At 44.5% G+C, this 17,324-nt stretch overlaps 1 protein-coding gene across 1 annotated transcript in view; it reads left to right on the plus strand.

The window, feature by feature from the left end:
• The first annotated feature begins 460 nt into the window (after window positions 1-460).
• Window positions 461-17,324, plus strand: part of SYNDIG1L (synapse differentiation inducing 1 like) — an 88,894-nt gene continuing 72,030 nt past the window's right edge. Inside the window, exon 1 of the mRNA XM_033142694.1 lies at window positions 461-517. The gene's annotated coding sequence lies outside the window, so the exon portion shown is untranslated. The remainder of the gene's footprint in view (window positions 518-17,324) is intronic.

The following is a 17,324-nucleotide window of genomic DNA, read 5'->3' on the forward strand; positions in this document are numbered from 1 at the left end:
AGTATATATTCGGCACAAAATTGTTTATCATTTACTAGATCTCTATATTAAAGGGCATAGGTGTTTAGACAGCATTCCATGCAGGGGAGAAGACCAAAATGACAGTCCTTGAATTAAAGTGCAGTAAAAATTGCAGTGCAGGAATCTTTTCGATTCACATTTATAGGATGGAGGATGGAGCAGTGCTGTATGGGCTTTATCATGTGGGGTTGTATAGTGTTTTATTCTGGTCCTTTTAATTTTACCACCTTATCCTAGCATGGTTACATTTCATTGTTGCTCAGGCAGCCTCACTGGGAGGCTTTGAACCTCCCATTGTTTCTAAAAATGACGCTTTGCAAAATTCACCTGAAGATCTTTCCATTTCCTTTTCACTTTTTTATCCTCTGAGTCATTTTCTGTTTTCAGCAAATCTGTTGCATTTTTATCCCAATTGATAGCGTCAGTGATGCACACAGTCGGTTTCATAGGCAGCTGGATGCTGGTTGCTGAGAGATCAAGCTGAGCCTGGAAGCAGGTAACAGCAAATATTTGGGGGGGGTATTTCAGAGTTGTGGTATCTTACTGGGATAGGAGATGCTGGGCAACAGATAGTCAGGATCTGCTCTTCAATTGAGGTAGCATGTAGCCACCTAGGGCACTAGCATTCAAGGGGAGCTGTCCATGGTAGTGATTGATTTGATGTTAGTTCTTTGCTCACAGGGCTGATGGATGGAGACAAACAGAAACACCACTACACAATGCAGCTCCATTGTTCAGGCATCTGTGGGGCTCGAGAGGTGAATGACACTGGTGAACAAAGATAGTTAAGGGGCCAGAAATGGAAGGGATGTTGGTGGTCTCATGCTCCAGAACTGAGACAGGACTGATTGGCCAGTGTCCTTACTGTTTATCCCAGACTTAAGAGATGAAACAGGAAGCCTGAGAAAGTCAAGACTCGCCCTGGCCTCACTCTTTGTGTTGAGATGAGCAGGTTCCTTGCCTGGCCATCTCCACAGCAGATGTTGACAAGGAGCTACTGTTGAGTTTGTTGCCACAGGGCCAGACTGCTGTTGGTATGTGGCAGAGAATGGGCAGGCTGGGCAAATCAGAACTGGGGTTAGGAGTCTCAGGCTCAGTTGAGCTGTTCTTTGTCTTCCACAGCTGCAAGCATGGTGAAGATGAGGGTGAGAGTTGTGTTTTATGTCCTGTCAGTGTTTATGAGAGTGTACAAGAGGATGTCTGAATGCATAAGGAATCTACTGCTAACTGCTGTAAAAGGAGCTCAGTAACACTGCTGCTTCTGCCATGCATTCACTGTTAGATTCACTAGTCTCAGCCTTATATCTGTAAAAGGAGCAAAAATTTTCTACATGCTTCATTCATTGACCATATGTTGTAGACTCGACTTGTAGTGTGTGGCTTGGCTCATTTCCTTTCTATTTGCACTGCCTGTAGGCCATTTTCCACTTTCTGATTGTGGCACAATTGCTGTCATGTTGTGATCTAGGGGTGTCTAATATGTTAATGGATGTTATTCTGTCCAATATATAAAGAGTACTCATGCAAGGGATGTTAAACATACTGGGTAGAATTCAATGTATCACTAAGTGTGCAGGGAACAAGGTCTGCTTGTAGAACAAGACTTTTCCACCCTCATGTATCCCCTAAACTTGTTCTGGGTTTCCCGCAGCCCTCCAGAGCAAATTTAGGGGGTGCAGGAGGAAAGAGAGGGGCGGTCCCATTGCATGAGCAGACTTTGTTCCATGCATGCAACAACTTTGATGGAGTTGGGGGAGGAGTTAGTTGCCAGCTGCAGCTTGTGGGAGCTCTTGACCAGGAGCTCCTGACCAAGACTCGTAAACAGGGGTGTTTGCAAGGGCATTTAGCAGGGGAGTTGGAAGGAGAGGCCCAGGTTGCTCTCTCACATTGTACATAGGAGCAAGAGACATGGACCAAATAGACTAATAGTTCCTCACCTTCCTGGAAAAAGTGACAACTGGGGTGGCACAGGGTTCTATCCTGAGCCCATTGTTGTTCAGCATCTTTATAAATAGGTATGTTAAGCCTGAGAAGAGATATGATAGCCATCTTCAAATATCCCAAGGGCTGTCACATGAAAGATGGAGCAAGTGTGTTTTCCCCTGCTCTGGAAGGTGGGACCCAAACCAAGGATTTCAAATTACAAGAAAGGAAATTCCAGTTAAACATCAGGAATAACTTTCTGACAGTAAGAGCTATTTGACAGTGGAACAGACTCCCTTGGAAGGTGGTGGACTCTCCTTCTCTGGAGGTTTTAAAGCAGAGCTTGGGTGGCCAACTGTCATGGATGCTTTAGCTGAGACTCCTGCATTGCAGGGGGTTGGACTAGATGACCCTTGGGGTCCCTTGCAACTCTATAACTCTATGATTCTATGAAGCCTATTACTCTTAATAAACAAAGAGGATTTTTGGACTTTGCAATGGCTTTGCAACTCAGCCCTTGTAAGAATTGTTTCGTGTCCCTGAATTGCCAATAAGGAAGAAGAAGAAGTGACTCGGTACTATTTTAGATTAAACTGATTCAGAGCAATCAAAGTAGGATCCAGAGGCAGTAGACTAGTAGCTCATCCCTTATAATGGCCTTTTGCCATCCTTTGTAGCATCATGTCCTGGCATTAGCATGAGGTCAGGGTGGGTGTTTTGTAACTTTAGCTGATTTTACACCTACAAGGCATATTGCAATCTTGCTATCCTATACAGTAAACGCCATGTGACGATGACAGTGTAGAGTAGCCTGAAGGGAACACGAGCATCAGAGGGCAGCAAAGGGTGATTTTATACATCTTCCTGCAGCGCAACTCAAATTAAACCACACTCCCAAGCTAACACAAAAAAGCATGGCAGCTGTTGGTTCCCCTGAACGCCTTAATAGCAGACTCACTTCAACGTACACATCTGACCCACTGCCGACCTGTGCAGGAGGAAGTTCAACGTGGTAATGAGTATGTTGCACTTTCACGAATCTCCATTGCTATGGGTCAGTGGTGCCTATTCAAGGAGATGAAGTACCACACTCAGGGGAGCTGCGTGTTACAAAACAGTGGCATATAAACATAAAAATTCTAGCAAAGGAACTTCAGAGCTGTCAAGCGCTGCATGCGGCATCCATCACAGTGAACATCAGGATTTCTGAAAGATCCTGGAGAATCAGGGGTTTGGCGTATGCTTGCTGCTACTTGAGAAACATCAAGCAAATGGGTGACTTAGAGGGATTGCAGTGAAGTTTCTATTGCCGGGTGAATGCTAGTGGGGAATGTTCATGCCAGTTTTGAGGCGCAAAGGCACGTATGAGGGGCCAGAGCACCAGGAAGCCATCGCAGCTGCCTTTCAAGCACCTCAAAACTATTCTATCCTTCTAGGGAAAGCACAATCCCAAACACAAATAAATGCAGCTTGTATTCAGCAAGCAATAACAAAAGAAGACCTTGCTGGATCAGACCAAAAGCTCATCTAGTTCAGCATTCTGCTATCACTGTGGCCAATCGGTTATACTTTTTTCTCCAGGTATCAGTTGCTCAAGCATCTTTCTTTTAGACACTTTATTATCTTTCCCACAGGCTGTCAGTGCATGGTTAGAGAGACATTTGTCCCGCAACACCAGTGATTGGGTATGTGCTGAAATGCCGCACTTTGTGATGAGGCTAGCATTGCCTGTTGCTTCTTTCTGGGTAGCAGAGTGTTCTTTCTAAGCTAAACATTCATCCCTTACTCACACCATTCCTCACTTGCAATTTATTCATATTACATCAGGGGCATTAAACACTGGTAGAGTGCAATAAAACTAAGGATAAAGGCAGTTTATAAAGAAAATATACAGAGTTTATACTTAGAAGTTTAACTGGGGGGGTTAGAGGCATCCTATAAGGGAAGAACAAACAGGAATACTTGACACAGAAGGAACATACATGACTACATATATCATAAACACACACCTAACATTAAGAGGTGTCACAATAGTCATCTTTACTAATAGCTATTGATCCACCATTGCAGTGGCCAATCCCCCTTTAAAAAGTCTTCAAGCTGCCACATCTTGTGGGTCAGTTGTCCATTGTTAAGGAGTCCCGAGGGTTCAAGAGACCCAGCTCTCTGGTTTGCTGTTTCAGCATGGAAGAATCAGGCCCAAAATGTGTATATTTGGACTGCCAGGTAGAGATGATGCTGGAAATTTCAGAAACTATTGCTGCCTTGTGTGTAAGCTTTTGTTCTTCTTCAGAGAACTATTTCAGACATTGTGTAATGCTCAGGGAGTATTGGGCTTTGTGAATCCCCCCACTGGGTGCAAAGTGAAAAGCAAATTTATAATTGATGCCGAAGAACAGGCAGCATGAGGGACTGGTGCTTGCTGCATCCTTCACACGGACATGTGTTTTAGAGCATTTCTAATGCAGGAGACAAAGGATTTTAAAGGGAGGATGAAGGTAGGGATAATATCAAAGGCAAGCAGATAGAGAGCCCTGCAAAGCAACCCTGTGCATGTTTGCTAAGACGTCCGTCCATCTGCCTTCAATGGGGCTTTTTCACTCATGCGTTTAGGTTTGCTGTGTAAAGAGAGGGCTGGAAACATGCCACTGATATGAAGCAAGACCAGACAATTCGGGGCAAGAGTTATACGGCCAAAAACAACATTTGAAATTATGGCAGCAAACTAGTTGTTAAAAGTGTTGAAACATTTCCAAATCAAGGGTTTACATTCAGCATGGATCTTAAAATGTAAAGAAAAGTAATAATACAGTATTCTTATCTGGTTCCTTTCAACTTTCAAAGTGCTGGCTGTGGGGGAGAGGATAAAGGCAAGACAACAACAAATGTCATTACATTATTTTAAACTATAGATTAATTTGTGGAATTCACTATGTAGAGCCAATTCAATTTCACTTCGGCCACATTACCCTGTGCTTGGAGGTGCACGGTATTTTCTCAGATCAATTTTCCATCTTTCACAGTTGGACAGTGCTCTGATAACTGTCCGCTTTATTCCTCCTGCTGTAAAATTCCTATTTGAATAGCAAAATTTGAAACCACCTTCCACAGCACAATAGGGAATTTGTAGCTAGGTTGTCTGGGGACATATTAACAGATGACACTGCTGTTTTTAAAAGTGTTGCTGGTCTTTGAAGGGAGAGGTAAAACGAATATTTATATATTAAAAATAACAATAAGGAGGAATAATCAGAAATTCTATGGTAGCAGCTGAATAGGCTCCACCTTAAACAGAAGCAGCTAGGGATGGACTTCCGGCGGAGACGCCATCGCCGGGTGGTCGAAGGCTGCTTCGGGTCCGAAGCGCCTTGTCCATCCCGGGGGTTAGGAGCCGCGCTACCGCAGCGCGCGGCTCCGGTTGGGGTGCGGGAAGAGCGTCCCGCACCCTGGGCTCCCCGGCTGCGCCCGCGGAGGCTCTGAACCCTTCCCTTGCCCCCCCTGTAAAGGGGGAGTGGGGGTGAAGGGCAAACGGAGCCGGGCTTCGGGGACATGCCCCAACCGGGATGCAAATGCGGCGACAGAGCCCGCGGTGAGCGTCCAAGTTCTACCTGTGAAGAATGGAGCTAAAAGAACCCGGTGGTCGTGAGTAAAGAATTTGATTAGAAATCGTGCTTTTGGAACGATCCGGGGGGAAGGAGAATGGCAGCCTGCCCTCCCTCCCTTCGAGCTCAAGAATCTAACCAGTTTGACCGATTGCTGCTACAGAACTGGTTACAATGTATTTAAAATTGACACAGGAGACTGGCAAACTTTTCTTTTGGGAAGCTAACTAGAGGAAAATATCTCCTTTTAAAGTTGCGGTATTTGCGCTCCAGTTCAGGAAAATGGCGACGAACAAAGAGGGGAGTAGAAATATGATACCCACTTCCTCCTCCTCTGCCAGTATGCTGGGTTTCGTCCTTGAACTGGCACTGAACTCTGGACTAACGGACGAACAGAGACTCACTGCCTTGAAGGTGGAACTGCTTTATAGAAAAGTCAAAGTCTTGTGTGGGGGTCTGAAATGGAACCAATTGCCCACAGAGGAGGCTTACAAAACTTTTGATACTTTGGAAGAAAGCCTTGCCAAAGAGTTGAGAGGATGGATGCAAAGATGGAGTGAAATGAATGAGCTACTTCGGAGAAGAAATTCGCTTTTTGGGGGTGGCAGCCCCAAGGCGACGTTAAGATTTCGTATATCCAGTCCCCGAGGTGTGAGCTCGGGGGCCAGGGACAGAGAATTAAGGTATTTACAAGAAGAAAAGGAATGTTACAAAGAACCGAAGAAGCTGAGAGATGATGAGATGGACACCTCTGAACCCGCGGCAAGGAGAGGTTTGGACTGTGCCTGGATCTGTGGACGCTTGGAGAGGGAAGAGATATGGAAGTTCAGTGCTGATGCCATTAGGAGAAGAATAATGGACAGAGGGGGTGTGGGGTGAAGCATTAAGTAAAACTTTATGCAGCCTGATATGGTAAATTGAAATTGGAGGGTGAATACTGTCAACAACTTTTTGTTATATTTCTTATTTGAACATGAAAGGAGATATTTCAAGTTTTTATGTTACTAGCAGCAACCTTAAGGATAGAAGAGATAGATTAGATGTGAATGATTTGAGAAGATTTATGAGGTGGACTATAAGCAAAGTGAATTTAAGTGGATTAAGTTTATGGATTTAGAAGATTAAATGGTGAGGTATTACTATGATGATGCATTTTTAGCAACTGTTGAAGATATAATTGAATGTAATTATACAATTGTAGTTAATGTTTTTTTTGTAGGAGAAATGGTTATTAAATAGACTAAGGATACAAACTCGAAGGTGAAAAGGCAGGGGAAGTCAAAAGTCAAGATATGGAATTAGAAATTTTTTTTTTTTCTAGAAAGATGCAATAAGAAAGCTTGACATTGTTTGTATTTGTTTTATTTGTTCTGCATTTGTTTATTGTAGGTGTGGGTGTGGGTATATGTTTGTTATAGAAAAATGCCAATAAATTCTTATAAAAAAAAAAAAAAAAAAAAGAAGCAGCTAGGGATGGTGCAACAAGAATCTGGGTCAATTATCCCTCAGCTTAGCCCCTTCCTTAACTATGAAGCTAGTGAGAACTGACTAAGTAAATATACTGAGTGCATTACATAGGATGTGACTCAATTTACAGATCTAGATTAGCTGATCCTGAGTTGTTCTAGTAAGTATATAGGTACAGTATGTACAGATACCATAAGAACAAAAGAAAAGCCCTGCTGGATCACACCAAAAGTCAGACAAGTTGAGCAAAAATATTATGATTACTATTACTATTATTTCTTACCCATGAGGTCACAGGGCAGGCTACAACAATTTGAAAATACAATATTAAAGAGAGTGACCAGCCAGATGCGGCAGGGAAATGGGCACGCAGGTCCAGTTGTCAAGAGCTCATGGCTCAACTAAACATCCACTGACAAAAGCCCCCTAGACCTGCTCCTCTTCTTTATCATTGCACCTTGGTGGCCTTGTGATCTGGCTCAGGTGTGAGGGGCCAACAAGCAAACCAGGGTGGCGGTAAGAAGAAGGAACTGCCACTGCTTGCTTGCTCATTGTCCGTGTCTCTGGTGGTAGCAGGGATGAGGCAGAGGAGCAGCGGCAGTGATGGGGAGACTTTGAGAGTATCTTTCACAAAAGCCATGCAGCCCTCAAGTAGAGTATGAAGGCAGCAGCCCTCTCTGCTGCTGTTTACCAGCACATTGTTAGAGGCCCCCTGAATATGGAGACTCCACTCAGCCGTCATGGATAATAGCTAATCTGGCCCACATAAGTTTTGGGTGGGAAAAATAGTCAAACCCTGACATGTGTGGCAAGTGCAGTTTTTAGAAAACACCACAGGCACCAGAAATTAAAAAGAAGGAGCTTTGTTGTCCAAGAGACATGCTTGGAACCATGTTGGTCTCCTGTGACTCTCTAGAATCCCGGAAGCATAATTTGTAGGAAGCACCGTTTTAATCAATGTCATTCTTTTCCCAGATCATTGATGTGCTTTTCTGGCACATTCTACAATTAGATACCTCCAGGGAGAAATGAATGTTTTGGTCATTTTCTTTTCACTGGGGTTTTGAGCTACTTTCTGTGTTAAGGATTAGAGTCATTTGGACCATTTTGTTTCTAGGCGAGCGGGGACACTTCTTCTTTCCACAAATCTTTCACACTTCCTTTGCACCTGCCGACAGGCAGCTAGGCCCCGGGGCCACAGGTCTCTCCTCCTCTCAGTGAGCAGCAGGAAGCAGTTCGACAAGGGCAGCCGTAAAATTAGTGATGTAGTAAAGTTCACGGTTCTGCTCATAAATTTCATTTTCAAAGAGGCGAAGCGTGAGATGAGAGGCCATAAAACTGAAGAGCCAAAGCTAGTGTCAGATTTGAAGCTTCGCTTTTGTGCAGAACTGCAAGCCAGCTCTGTCCGCTGGCCAGTTGCCATGGGGACGTGGCAACAAAGGGGAATGGGGATGTTATAGTCCCCAGGTCGGCAGTGCAAAGGAGCAGGATACTCCTGCCCAGGGAACTCTTAGCTCTGTCCATCACTGGCATGTACTGAAGCCCAGGGTTTTGTTTTATTCATTCGTTCGTTCACATCAATGATATAAAGAATTGAAATGTTCCCTTCTGAAGTGAGCGTTGCCTTGGGCTGTTAGTTAAAAACACAATCAATACACGCTAATAGTTCTAGCACCATCCGCTAGAGATGCCTTGTTGAGGCAATTTATAGGAGATGAACATTTTCTTGCTGAAGCACTGGCTTCATTCCTTCCTCTCTTGTCTGAGGGCCCTCTAAGAATGGGGGATGTGAGGGGCTGCCACACAAACAACATGGCATACTAAACTGCCAATGTATTTATAAGTCACCTTAAAATAATAAAAATGTATCCACTGTCCATTTTAAAGTATTTTTTTTTATTCAGCTATTCTTTTTAAGCTTAAAGATAGCAGTGATACATATGGTCAGTGAGTCAACAGTGTGATAAAAGCTAATGCTATTCTATGCTGCATCAACCGAAGTAGAGTGTTCAGATCAAGGGAAGTAATAGCACCACCCTCCTCTGCCTTGGTCAGACCAAACCTGGAATACTGTGTCCAGTTCTGGGTACCACAATTTAAGAAGGCAGTTGACAAGCTGGAATGTGTGCAGAAGAGGTCAACCAAAATGATCAAGGGTCTGGAAACTAAGCCTTATGGGGAGCGCTTGAAGGAGCTGGGTATGTTTAGCCTGGAAAAGAGGATGAGACAGAGAGGAGATATGATAGCCATCGCTAAATATATCCTGGGTTGTCACATGGAAGAAGGAGCAAGATTGTTTTCTCCTGCTCTGGAGGGTAGGACGCAAACCAATGGCTTCAAGTTACAATAAAGGAAATTCCAACTAAACTTCAGGAAGAACTTTCTGACAGTAAGAGCTGTTTTGATAGTGGAATGGTCTCCCTCAGGAGGTTCTGGACTTTCCTTCCTTGGAGGTTTTTAAGCAGAGGTTGGATGGCCATCTGTCATGGATACTTTAGTTGAGATTCCTGTATTGCAGGGGTTTGGACTAGTTGACCCTTGGGGTCCCTTCCAACTCTACAATTCTATGGTTCTATGGTTTTAAGTTAGTTTTACTCTTTTTTGTACTTTTTAATGTTTCTTCCTTTAACTTGCTTTGAGTTCCCCTTTGAGGGGGGAAAGTGACACAATCATTATCATCATTAATGTGTCCTCTTCCACGTTGCAGGAATTGTTATGGGAGTTGGTGGAAGGGGGTTGTTCAGGGGGCTGTGAATATCTGTGACTGAAAGGTTTTGTTCCTTAGCTATTCAGATCAGCAGCTGTGTTCCTCCTCTCATGACCACCATGGCATGCTGAAGAACAGATTGTCATATCCTTGTTTGCTTACCCAGTTAATACATGAGGTTATGGCAGCAGAACCGTGAATAAGTCTGTGAGTATTTATCTATGAATGGGTTTGGTGGAGAATTGGTTTCAGAGACTGACAGATGCTATGTGGCAAAGTATATCTTCTATTATACCATTCTCTGTTGGTAAAAGCATATTCAAGCTTTTGATTTTGCAAGGAATTCTTCATTTGCTCAAAGACTTGCACACTCACTTATAAACAGAGTAAAAAGTATGACTCTCTCCTTCTCCCTCTCCCTCTCCTTCTAGTTTTGACAGAGAAAGCCCTTTCTAAGTAACTCTGATTATCCTTTGAAACACTGAGGTAGAAGGTTTTACTTGCCAGCGTCAGTAATTTGCAGCATGATATGAGTCACTTCTGAAGAGTGACCTGTGCCATCTGCAAAGATTTTCGGAATCAATGTAGTGCATTGATATTTCTCTGAAAATTATACCAGTTTGAAAAATTGCAAATTACTACGCAGCTTCCACTTAAGTGCTTCTATTTACAGTGCTGTTTATTTGCTTACATTTTATGCTGCAAAAGTATGTGTGAAAAGAAACTGTGCTAATCATACATCATAAGTATTACCTGTGGATGAAAGCTGTCATAAATGCACCCCCCCCTTTTTTGTCCACGCCACCTGTTTTGGGGGGTGCCAATTATATTTGATCCCTCGTAGCTACTATGCAAATTCGTTAGGCGAGCAGCAACAGTATTATGACACATAACAATAGAAATATGAAAACGCTTATTTGATTGCAGGTTTAATGGCTATTCATAAAACCCATGTTTGTGCAAGAGAAGTTATGAGGGTAAAAGAACAAATTGGTGCCTTTTTGCCCTAGAATAACCTAGTGCTTGCAAACACAGAATCTACATATCAATTGAAAGCCACTTTTGGGTAGTATTTTCAGCAATTACTATGATTTCAGAGTGACTAATAAGATATCAAATTTAAGTTTTCAACACATAGGTTTAGAGAGAGAAATAGCAGTTTGGCCAATTTAGTCACAAAAAGGAAAAACTCAACAAAAGGGGGGAAAGGAAGACAACGCAGTCTGCAATCTCTACATTTCATAGCTTCATCTTTCATTTAATCTCTCCCTTAGCTGCTAAAATGCTATGAAATATGTACGAGCATTATATTAGTGTTATTGTTGCTTTTATTGTTATGATTATTGTGCTTTAAAATTGTCAGCATGCGCAATGTAGGGACAGATGGTACTATGTGCTGTTATTGGGAAAGGGTTCAATAGAGAAGAGAATAGGCATTATTGTCAAAGTTCGGATCAGCTGATAGACTGTGCCTGGTATGAATGTTCTTTGAATGTGGGAGAGACAATGAAGGGGGAATGATCACTCTGAAGGAATCATTAGGGACCAAGCCCTGCCCTGTGGAACTCCCTGACACTAGAGGTCCACCAAGAACCATCCCTGCCTTCTTTTAGATGTCTTCTGAAAGCTGTCTTGTTTTCTTTTCCACCACCTAATTATCTACTGATGCTTTATTGCTCTTTTTCATTATTATTTTTATGGCTACTTCTATTGACCTTATTAAATTTTGTATGTTGTACACCACCGTGATATATCTTATGAAATAGCATTCTGATCATTAAATAAACAAAATGTTTCATACAAACCCCTCCCCACCATCCATGCATTTACATGGGCTTCCAATAACATCCTCTTAATCTTGTTCCATGGGAGGAAGGAAATTGCAAGACAATAATGGCCAGCAGCATTATGAAGCCAACACTGTTCCAACAATTAAAAAAAATAGTGTCCTAGCATATTGTATCATATCATACACACAGCTCACCTTACAGTATCATAGAATCATAGAATTGTAAAGTTGGAAGGGACCCCAAGGGTCAACTAGTCCAAACTCCTGCAATACAGGAATCTCAACTAAAACATCAATGACAGATGACCATCCAAACTCTGCTTGAAAACCTCCAAGGAAGGAGAGTCCATAACTTTCTGAGGCAGACCATTCCACTGTCAAACAGCTCTTACTGTCAGAAAGCTTTTCCTCGTGTTTATTTGGAATCTCCTTTCTTGTAACTTGAAGCCATTGGTTCGAGTCCTACCCCCACCCCCCCAAGGCAGGAGAAAACAAGCTTGCTCCATCTTCCATGTGACAGCCCTTGAGATATTTGAAGATGGCTTTCATATCTCCTCTTGGTCCCCTCTATTCCAGGCTAAACATATCCAGTTCCTTCAACCGTTTCTCATAAGGCTTGGCTTCTAGACCCTTGATCAGTGAGGCTTTGACCTCTATTTGTTGGCTTTGTTGCATAGTATTTGCAGCTTAGAGTAGCCTCCTGGGCCAGGGCATCTGTGGCTGTCCAGATATTGTTGAAATCTGGGTCCCATCAGCCACAGCCAGCATGGCCAGTGATCAGGGATGGCAGAAGCTGAAGTCAGAAGCAACACCTGGGGGTCACTTGTTCCCCACCTCTGCCCTATGGTGTATGCTTTCTGCTGGGTTTCCAATGACCCGCTTTTTAGGTTGCCCAAATGCAAGGTCACCCTGTACTTTTTAGGCCAGTCATTTTCTGAACATCCTTGTTTCTTCACTGCAGAACGCAACCATTTATATCATTTGGCCCAGACAAAGAGAGAGAGAAGCCATTAATTCTGCTGGGCTGGGTACCTGCATTTCCTGTTTTATTTGCTCTCCAGCAGACAACATTCTGTTTTGCTGTTTCGTTGGCATCCGGAGGTGTTCTTTTTTCTCTCTCCAGATGATATAAATTATTTGGCTTCACCGGGAGTATTTGGAGGATTTCCAGCAAAACCTTTTATCCAGCACCATGAGAAACAAAATATTCAGGAGGAACAGAGATTAACCGACCAAAATGGGTTGTTCTCCCCAACCCCAGCTGTCAGTGTGACCTGAAATGAAAATTGTAACAAAAAATGTCAGCTCGGGTTGTGAACGTTTTATCTAATTCTTACATTTAATATCCTGCCTTTGCTCCATGGAGCCCATGGCCACATAGAAGAAGAAGAAGAAGAGTTTGGATTTGATATCCCGCTTTATCACTACCCAAAGGAGTCTCAAAGCGGCTAACATTCTCCTTTCCCTTCCTCCCCCACAACAAACACTCTGTGAGGTGAGTGGGGCTGAGAGACTTCAGAGAAGTGTGACTAGCCCAAGGTCACCCAGCAGCTGCATGTGGAGGAGCAGAGACACGAACCCGGTTCCCCAGATTACGAGTCTACCGCTCTTAACCACTACACCACACTGGCTCTCCAAACCTTGCTTAGCTTCTGAAAGACTGACACCCCGGCTGCCTTCAGACCATGTCAAAGTACTTGCTCTTTAGTTTGTTTGCTAAAGTGTGAGAGTTTCTTCCCAGTGCGAATGCTAGCTTCAAAAAAGGGATATTTTTTTCTGAGGACCAGGGCAAGAGAGGAAAGGGTCACATTCTCTATCCATGCCTGTTCTGCTCCCATTAAAGGTCAGCCTCAGTCATCCCCAATGAAACAATTTTCATTTAAAAAACAACCCTACAAAAACACACTTCCAGAGATAATGCAACAACTCCCCATTTATGTGGGGGTTACGTTCCAAGGCACCACACGTTTAAGTGAACACATACATTAGGAAAACCATTCAAAAAGCCTGCAAACACCCTCTAAACCTCTTTTGAAGCCTTTGAAAATCCCTTTAGAAAACCAAATCTCCACCAAACTCCACCACAACTGCTCTCTCCAAACCTCCTTTGTCAATCTCCAACTCTCCACAGGCCTCAAAGATTGGCGCAAAAGCTCCTAGGATCGCAAAGGCTTGTGGGATTGCTAGATGCTGTTTCTGTGCTGTTTGGGGGCTTTTTAGGGCTGTTCCCCCCCTTTTCATGTCGCTTCTGGGTTTGTGGTGATGCACACGGTTGTGGTCGCCCGTGCCTTGAATGCATGTAAATGGGGAGCTGCCTGTACTACTAGATACCAACGTTCATTTGTTCAGTGGTGCTGGAAACTGTAACTCTGAGGGGTAAACAAAGAGTTCTTTGAGGGAAAGAATGTGCATTGAACGTGCTTTTAAAGGATAGTGTGTACAGAGTGCTGGGCATTGTTTTGTGTGCAAATGGTACCTCACATGCATTCACCTTTCACAATGAGACATGAGTGGCAGATTTACAGTGGTGCTCAGAAGGGCTGAAAGGGATGCAGTGACTTAGGTGTCCCCATGCTGTGGCTTGGCATTGCTCCACAGCTCCTTCCACCTGGCCCTGTCCTATACTGGCGCTGATTCCCCTGTGCTGGAGTGCAGATTAAAATGGCAGGTACATATTATGCTGTGTCTAAAAATCAGCCTTGGCTGGTTTTCAACGGGAAGTGCATTGGGGGGCTTAAACAGCAATCTCTCCAGAGTGTCAAATTTTTATTGGCAGTCCAGCATCCAGCACTTGGGAAGTACCACAAAGCATGTTAAGATTATCACGTTTCACATGTGCTGGTGGTTCCACCTTGCTTTCTTTTTAAAGCACCTGCCTACACAGTTTCTTTACATATTGTTGTGCTGTAGGAGTGAATTTGGAAGAGTGATCTGAGAGAAGAGTGAGACGCGGCTTGACAAATAGGTTTGGAAAGGGAAGATCAGGCAGCTGCGCTTCCAAGTCTCGAATGCAGCCAGAGCTTGCCCAGTGAAGGGCTTTTAAGAATGACAGGGCCAGCTTAGTCAATTCAACATTTTCATAGGCAGCCGGAGTGGAGCTAATACGATCAGTGTAGCTCAAAACAGAGAGCCAAGCACGCTGCTTGTTTGTGAGAGAGCTGAGAGCGCTAGAAAAACCTGCTGAGTGAAATTACAATAATCAAGCCAAGACTTGAGGCCACGTGGGTCTCTGTTGCTCTTACAAGGTCACTGCAAGATGCTGTAAATAAGGGCAAAGCCTATGCAAACTGCACAGTGGGGGAAAGCCAAACAGTCTCCTGTCTTGTCCTCTGAATGCCCGAGACACAGAGGAAGAAAGAATGAAAAAGTATCCAAAGTGATGAAGGGAGTATCCCTCAACTCCTCCTCTCAGGAATCTAAAAGAGTTCACACTTCAAACACCATGGGTGTTTGCCACTTGTAAATGGGTGTTTGCCAGTGCTATTTTTCTAGAAAAAGAGGTCACGAACTCCTCCCACATTTTCTTAAAATGGCAATGGCGCCCACCTGAGAAGAAGAAGAAGAAGAAGAAGAAGAAGAAGGAGGAGGAGGAGGAGGAGGAGGAGGAGGAGGAGGAGGAGGAGGAGGAGGAGGATTTGGATTTGATGTCCCACTTTATCACAACCCAAAGGAGTCTCAAAGTGGCTAACATTCTCCTTTCCCTTCCTCCCCCACAACAAACACTCTGTGAGGTGAGTGGGGCTGAGAGACTTCAAAGAAGTGTGACTAGCCCAAGGTCACCCAGCAGCTGCATGTGAAGGAGCGGAGACACGAACCCGGTTCCCCAGATTACGAGTCTACCGCTCTTAACCACTACACCACACTGGCTCTCACTGAGGGGTGCCAGAACTGAGTTACGGTGAGCTCCGGCTGAAAGGGGGTGGGGAGCCCTGGTGTTTACTGTGATGGACACTTAAAGGCACTATGAAGTGTGAAGGGGAGATGCATTTCTATAAAAAAATATGGTAGGCATCATGAAACTGTGGCCAGTATCCTCTCCCCAGTGCATATAGCCCATGTGTTTATAGACAAATTTCCTCCCCCCCCCCCCACACACACTCCAGTGTTGTGTATGAGGCACACAATCCTGCAAGGATTTTTTTGGCGGGACATTTTCTTGCCATTTGCCTCACTTTTGTTGCATTTATTTTTTTTTTAAAAAAAATATTTAAAATCCCCTCATACAAAATGTCAGGACAGTGTACAAGATTTATAAAAAAGGTAAAATGCCATTTAAACAAACATTATTTCCCTTGCAATGAATTGATTTCTTGGGGGTGGGGGTGGAATTCTATTCTGAGGAAGCTTCCTCTGGAGTTAGTCCTCCCTTTGCTCCAGTGTGGTGTAGTGGTTAAGAGCGGTAGACTCGTAATCTGGGGAACCGGGTTCGCGTCTCCACTCTTCCACATGCAGCTGCAGGGTGACCTTGTATTGGCTAGTCACACTTCTCTGAAGTCTCTCAGCCCCATTCACCTCACAGAGTGTTTGTTGTGGGGGAGGAAGGGAAAGGAGAATGTTAGCCGCTTTGAGACTCCTTCGGGTAGTGATAAAGCGGGATATCAAATCCAAACTCTTCCTCCTCCTCTTCTTCTTCTTCTTTTTCTTCTTCCTAAGTTTCCTTACAGGATATGGGCCCTGTGGCAATGTGGAAAAGTGCTTAGCTCCTCTCCTCCCCTCAGAAATAACTCTGGGTGGGTGAGTGGGTGGGTGTGTTGGTGGTAGACTGGTCTCAAAAGACCACACAGTATAGGAATGGGGTGTTCAGCCTACTTTCACATCTGAAGCAATCAAGGCTGAGGAAAAGGAAGAAATTATTCCACTCCTTCTGCTGGCCAAACAGGAATTGAGCTGTCCTTGCTTCCCCCTCAGCCAACACAGTTCCTCTGCCTGTGGGCTGCCTTCTCTCCTCGGTGGGATGAGAAAGGCCTAGCTCCTTCTCAGGGGCAGGGACGTCTTAGCCATTGAGGCTACTGGCGCAAGGCACCATGGCCTGAGGAGTGCGCCTGCGCCCTCCAGCCCTGCCGGCAGCCCCGCTCTCGCCCACCTCTTCTTGGGCTGCGGACGTGGGGAGGCTGTTGGTGAGCCTCCTGTCAGCGCTGCAGCCAGGGCTCTCTGGACGGCAGCGCCGCACTGCCACTTCGGCCAAGCAGGCAGAGGCGGAGGTGGAGCACAGCTGGCAGCATCCCTATCCACCCCTCCGCGCCATCCGGCTGCCCCCTGCGCCTGGCCCTGCCCAGCGGAGCATGAGGGGCGCCAGAGGGATCTTCACACCAGGCATAGCTGCCAACTTTTCCCTTTTCTTGTGAGGAATCCTATTCGGAATAAGGGAATTTCCTTTTTAAAAAGGGAAAAGTTGACAGCTATGACGCCAGGGCGCCGGATTTGCTTAAGACGGCCCTGCTCAGGGGGTCACCATTTTTGCCATTGCTGATGGCAAAAGCTGTTTTTTCCAGCAGTTTGTTATTAGACAAGGGAATCTCCATCATTCGATAGCCACTCGTTTCCTGCCTTCTCCTCTGTAGGCCCCTAGGATGTTCACAGATGGACATAACACTTCATAAACATACTGAGTGAGGCAATATGGGAAGCAAGCAAAAGAATCTGGGGCATTCCACCTGTCTGGAACCAACCGTCCCTTCACCAATGAATAAACTATTCACATACAGTATATTGAAACTGCACTATAGCATGTGCTGAGTGAGTGCTAAACAAGAGCTATGAAAGTTCTGTTTGATTGGATGATTTCCCTTCCTGGTCTGAAGCTCTTGTGAATAAA

The sequence above is a fragment of the Lacerta agilis genome, chromosome 1, assembly GCF_009819535.1.
Source record: "Lacerta agilis isolate rLacAgi1 chromosome 1, rLacAgi1.pri, whole genome shotgun sequence".
Lineage (NCBI taxonomy): Eukaryota > Metazoa > Chordata > Lepidosauria > Squamata > Lacertidae > Lacerta > Lacerta agilis.